Raw genomic sequence first — 6,008 nt, 5'->3', positions numbered from 1 at the left:
TCAATCATTTTCTTCTCTAGAATTTAAAAACTCTACTGTAAATATATATATAATATTTGAATTTTAATAGTGACCATGCATTATCACTTATTAAAACCCGGAAGAGGCAAACAAAAATAACTTTAAACTTATTGTCAGTATTTCTTCATACCAATTCATTTGTTTAACCTATCCACACAATCACCTGGTCCCCAAATTTCCTTTATTTGTAAAGTGGATGCCTTGATAAAAGACTGAGTCATCAAGTGAATTCTCTTTGGAAAATTGTACAGACCTTACAGTCTTCATGAAAAGAATTTCTTCATTTAAGAAATGATGGTGCCAAGGGGAAATGGAGAGAAGACCAGAGACATAAGAAAATTGTGCAAATGGAAATGTCAGAAACAAAATCTACATGTTTAGTATCACCAAAGAGTGTGTGGGAATCTCCATTTACTTAGAGAATTTGATTTAATAGGAAACTTAATGAAAGAGTTGATTAGAGTTTCCAATTCATGGCTCAGTTGGGCATAAATTAAGAATATGCTGTGGAATACCACAGCATATATCACAGCATACATTTTAAAAATAATCACCTTTAATTATTAAACTGGCTTGATAATGAAATTTTGGCACACAGTATATCACTTCTCTTAAAAGTACCTCATTCCCATAAGCTCTTTTAATTTTCTATTCAATTTTTCTGATTCTTCTTGGTGCTTGCCCAGTGTCTTCTTGATGTCCTTTATCCCTTTTGTCATACAGTCTTTCAACTCCTTGATTTGATTTAGATTTGTGTGAACATCATTGATTAGTTTTCCCAAATCCTGTGTCTCATCTAGAGCTCTGATATATTCCTTTGCTTGAGTGATAACTCCCTTTGCTTCATATAGCTTGGAATGTTTTGCTGATTTCTGGACATCTGATGATGGTTGTGAGCTATTCTGTTGCTCAGTTCCCCTCTCTTGCATAGGGATTTAGGGGAGGGAGGCTGTGTGTTACTGCTATTCTTTGATTCTTGGTTCAAACTGTTCTAGCTCTTTAGGATTACCCCTGTTTTGTTGCCCAAATCCAAGCCATGGACCAGTAATGGGTGGCAGACAAGCTTCCAAGGGTCTTGCTGAGGAAGGCTGTAAGGCCTGAAAAAGCCTCTTTTGTTTATATTCTTTTATTATGCTTGCATGCACGTCCTTGTCTGCCAGTGGATGGCACTCTTCCGTCCACCTCTCAGCTCAAACCCTGGTCAGAAAGTGTTCACTACAACCCGAACCAGAATGATGTGAAAGGGGCTCCTGGCTCAGGGCTAATCAGCACCTTGCAAATCCAACTGTCTCAGAAGCACTTCTCCTCCCTTGGCCAGATGCCCCATCCATTTCCCAGAAAGGAAAGAATTCCACTCCATTGCGCATCCCCAACAACTAGTCCTAGTCAGTATGGAAGGTTTTTGAGAGGGTTGGATCTATTTCATCCCCTGCCAGCAAACAGGGCAAACAGTGGCAGGGCCCACCCAGGCTGGAAGAGCTCAGGGGACAAAAAAGACCAAATTTCTTGGCCAAAAGCAGAATCAGCATTAAGACTTTCCTGGGGATGTGGGCCCTGTAGCGCCCTTTTTCTGTCGGGGCCAGCCAGAGACCAGAGGACTGAAGGCCATCTGCTGCAAGAGAGGGGAGATGGGCACCAGAATTTCCCCATGGAGACTCTTTTTCATTGTTCTTTGCCCCTCTCTCTTCAGGATTGTGGCCAGGCTTCCCTTGGTGTCCTAAGCCCTCGAACATATTTTCAGACAGTTTCTGCCTGTCTCATGCTATTTTTCTGGGAGAGAAGTGAGTCCTGTATCTCTCTAATCCTCCACTCCCTGGAAGCTTCTGTTTCCTTTTTAATAATTTTTGTTTGTATTAGATCGGACTTCTTCTCCTGAAAAAATTGCTTTGCCTGAAAAGCTTATTTTTCCCAGTTAATAAATGAAATATCAGACACATTAGAGCTAGTCTTTCCAAAACGGTGGCCACTTGTTACTATATTTTGGTGATTTCAATTTCAATTAAATTTAAACTAAAAATTCAATTCTCAGTTGCACTAGCCACATTTAAAGGTAATATATAAAGTGTATATTTAAGATATGTAGAATAATTCGAAAACCAAGGGCAGTTCATTAATCTACTCATAAGACATAGAATATCAGTACCTTTAAGGCATTCTGCATGCACCACATTCATATCCCTGTCCCTCACATCCAGACATAATTAATATCCTTATTTTTGTGATCATAAATCATTTGTTTTTTATTAAAGGATCATCACATTTTGAAATCCCCAAACAATATACTGAATTTCTTAGTGTATTTTCTGTTTGTTGCATTTGTGCATGTCAGCGTATACTTGTTTACTGACGTTTTCTCATGTGCCAGGTATACCGTTAGGTGTTTAACTGGAAGCATCACATTTATTTCTGCTAATTTCTCCCCATGAGAAGCTCTATCCAGTCTTTAATGATGAATACGTAAGAAACACTTTTTTCAGGAGCTATATGAACGTAGCAGGACTGGAAAGCCTGTATATCTCCAAATCACAATCTGAAATATCGTGCTTCCCAACACCTTTTTTAATATTTGAAATTCTACTTTGAATTATTCATTCTTTTAAGTCCACATTGCTTGTTAAATGGCACTCCTGTGATTTTCACATTCCTCTGTATTTTGTTATATGGTACTAAAGATAACTAAATAGCAAGGATATCACTCCAAAAATGCATTATTCCTTAACTCTTAGGCTGGTGCAGTTGTAGATAACAAGGAGACACAAACTTTAAAAGATGTCCTGGTGTTGCCTCAGTTGCCCTAGACCTAATTTGACTGATCACAAGATCCTCAAGGACAAGCCCAGACAGAGCCCACCAGAGTGAGGTCCACGCTAAGGCTTCCCACATTCAAAGATTCCCGTCATCTACGTTCCCACTCCTCAGCATGAGAAGAAAACCAAGGATCCTCACACAGCAGAGCAGGGGCTCTATGAAAGGTAGAGACCAGGTCAAGAATACAACAAAATGGCAACATTAGCTTGATCTCAGAAAAGTAACCTAAAAACATAGGTATTTGGGGAGGATTGGGGTAGATGAGAAGGTTTCTCAACTATGGTAGGGTGTGGGATGGATGAAAAGAGAGACATACATGTGTTTACACTCAGAAATATGTGCCCACAATAATCAGGTGATGCACTTAGAAGTGGGTAATTCTTCAGAAGGAGGAGTCAGGGCTGAGGCTAGAAAAGGTCTTTTGCTGTTTGTCACTAGAAACATTATAAATTATTTTTGTACTCATGGCATGGATAGTTTGGTTACAATTTAAAAGAAATAAGGATTCCCACATCCACGCCAACACTTAAAGTCCTCTTTTTTTTTAATAGCTGCCAGTCTAATGGGTATAAGATGGTATCTCATTGTACTTAACTTTGTGTGTGATTTATGTATCTTTAAGAAAAAAGATACTGGGAAACGGACTTTGGCCCAGTGGTTAGGGCGTCCGTCTACCATATGGGAGGTCCACAGTTCAAACACCGGGCCTCCTTGACCCGTGTGGAGCTGGCCATGCGCAGCGCTGATGCGCGCAAGGCGTGCCGTGGCACGCAAGGGTGTCCCCCGCGTGGGGGAGCCCCACGCAAGGAGTGCGCCCGTGAGGAAAGCCGCCCAGCGTGAAAAGAGCAGCCTGCCCAGAAATGGCGCCGCCCACACTTCCCGTGCCGCTGACGAGAACAGAAGCGGACAAAGAACAAGACGCAGCAAACAGACACCAAGAACAGACAACCAGGGGAGGGGGGGAAAATAAATAAATAAATAAATCTTTAAAAAAAAAAAAAAAGAAAAAAGATACTAAAAAAAGAAATAAGGAATGCCAATATCATAGAGTGAAATCATATAAGGTGGGTGCTTTGATTAAAGATACTGATTTGTACCAGCAACCATACTGCAGGAAACTTCCCCTCATCCCTTACAAACACATTCATACATAAAAGAGAACAGAAAACACCCTCAATCATAAGTTTTCTTGTTATTTTTCCACAACTGCTCTTGTTAATTTTCAATCTGATGGAAGTAAAGATATAGAGCTAGACATATGGTAAAACAGCATAGAGAAAGCCCTTTTAGTATTTAAAACCCCCACATTGAGACATTGAGAGAGGTTATATAGAAAGGCCAGGACTCAGGAATAATTTTGGGAAGGAGAAAAGGATTTATTTATGACCAGTCCGTCTCAGTGTCTCATTCAAAATCTGAGCCTTGAACAAGATTTTTCAGTTCTTTTTATACAGAGGAAGGGCCAAATAGTTCTTTGTTTCAGTGCTTGATAAGCTTGAATTAACATATATCTTTTACATTCTAGGTAAACTTTCAGCATGGAGTTCATACATTCCATGTAAGCTTTTAGCATGGATTTCATACATTCCATGTAAGCTTTTAGCAGATTTGTTTTGCATTTTCCCTGAATATTTAAAGCTTATAGTGTTTGCATTGCTAAATTCTTTTTCCAGGACTGGAGTCATTGCCATGGTTACCAAGGGCAGGGCTGCCACTCTTACTGTTTCATATGCACAGCTCAGGACACATACAGCTCCGGTTATCTATGAAGAGATGAACAGCCTCCCACCCAAAGCCCACACCATTTCCCCCCTTTATGCCAGCCTAACTTGCTAAGCTTTGGCATAAGTATTGTTGGAGTCATGCGGTGGGTGGCTGTTTGTTGTTTTGATTAATTACTCCCCTTATCAATTTCTCAGTGAGGGTGTAAAGACCAAGTTCCTGGGTAGCATCCAGGGCTTATCCTGTTTTCAGAAGAAGTTCTTGTCCTGGACAGTAGAATCTTGGGGGTGGACTCCCCCTAGCAATCATCCTGGGGGTTATTGGTGCTTATGTAGAATTCTTGTCAGGCTCCAGATCCATCTATTAATTTTATTTTACCCTTAGAGTTTACACCTTTAATCTTAAAGGGGTGCTGAAGGGAGATGCTCTCTTTTCTGTAACTACTTTCTCCTGCTGCTCATGGGTTGTAGTCCTTACCTAATAAGGTGTAAAACTTTGTTATTTTATTTTGACTGGAGGGAGATGGATCTGGCATTCTGTATGAAGCTGGATGAAGTTTTCATGTGGCTAACAAGATGTTCATTCTGAAAGAAACAAATTCAATTAGAATTTTGGAATACCTGTTTTTAAGAGGACTTTGGATTATAGAGGTAGGCAAGGTTAGGGGCCTATAAAGATGGCATCTTTTTAAAAGTTGGTGGGGAACAGTATACATATATATATTAGGTTATTTTCAGAGAAAAATTGTAATAGATAACAGTATTAGGTACTAAGCTTTGTTTTGAAGATGCATTTAAGGCTGTTTAATGATTGGCACTCATGTGCTTCACCAGGTGCTTCTGGTGAATTGGCACCTTTTGGGCAGTTGGTTTCATTCACGATTACTGCACCAAGTTGGAAATTCTCTTAGTTTTTAGTTGTAGGAGTGAACAGAACTACAGAATAAAGTTTTTTACTTTTGGTTTCAATTGTACAATTCCTGGTAACTTTGACTGTTCAGTAGGTGACCCATCACTAGCAAGCAAGCCTCATTTCATTACGCAGTAGAGTACAGTAGAGTAGTAGGGTGGCTGACCTGACACTGATCAACCGGCTACCTGCAGCCACTGGTGGCCCCATTGTTTTTAGCCAAGATGGCTACCATATTTTATGGACATGTTTATTAACTATTTAGCAAATGAAATTTACCAGGAATTTAATATATCTAATATACTTTTGTACATGATTTAGAATAGAAAAGCTAATATAACTATTTGGCATATTAGAACAGAATAAAAGTACAGCACTTAATATTAATTAATGTACTACTTAATACATAAGGATTCTTAGTTGCAATTAATAGTTCTAAGTTTTAGGTTTGTAATACTTTATATGTTATGTCTCCATGGGAGCAGGCCATAATGCCAATCTGTATTTAAGATTTACTTACAATATTCTGGTGATTATGTCTCCACTTG

The sequence above is a fragment of the Dasypus novemcinctus genome, chromosome 7, assembly GCF_030445035.2.
Source record: "Dasypus novemcinctus isolate mDasNov1 chromosome 7, mDasNov1.1.hap2, whole genome shotgun sequence".
Taxonomy (NCBI): Eukaryota; Metazoa; Chordata; class Mammalia; order Cingulata; family Dasypodidae; genus Dasypus; species Dasypus novemcinctus.
This window is presented reverse-complemented; position numbering follows the sequence as displayed.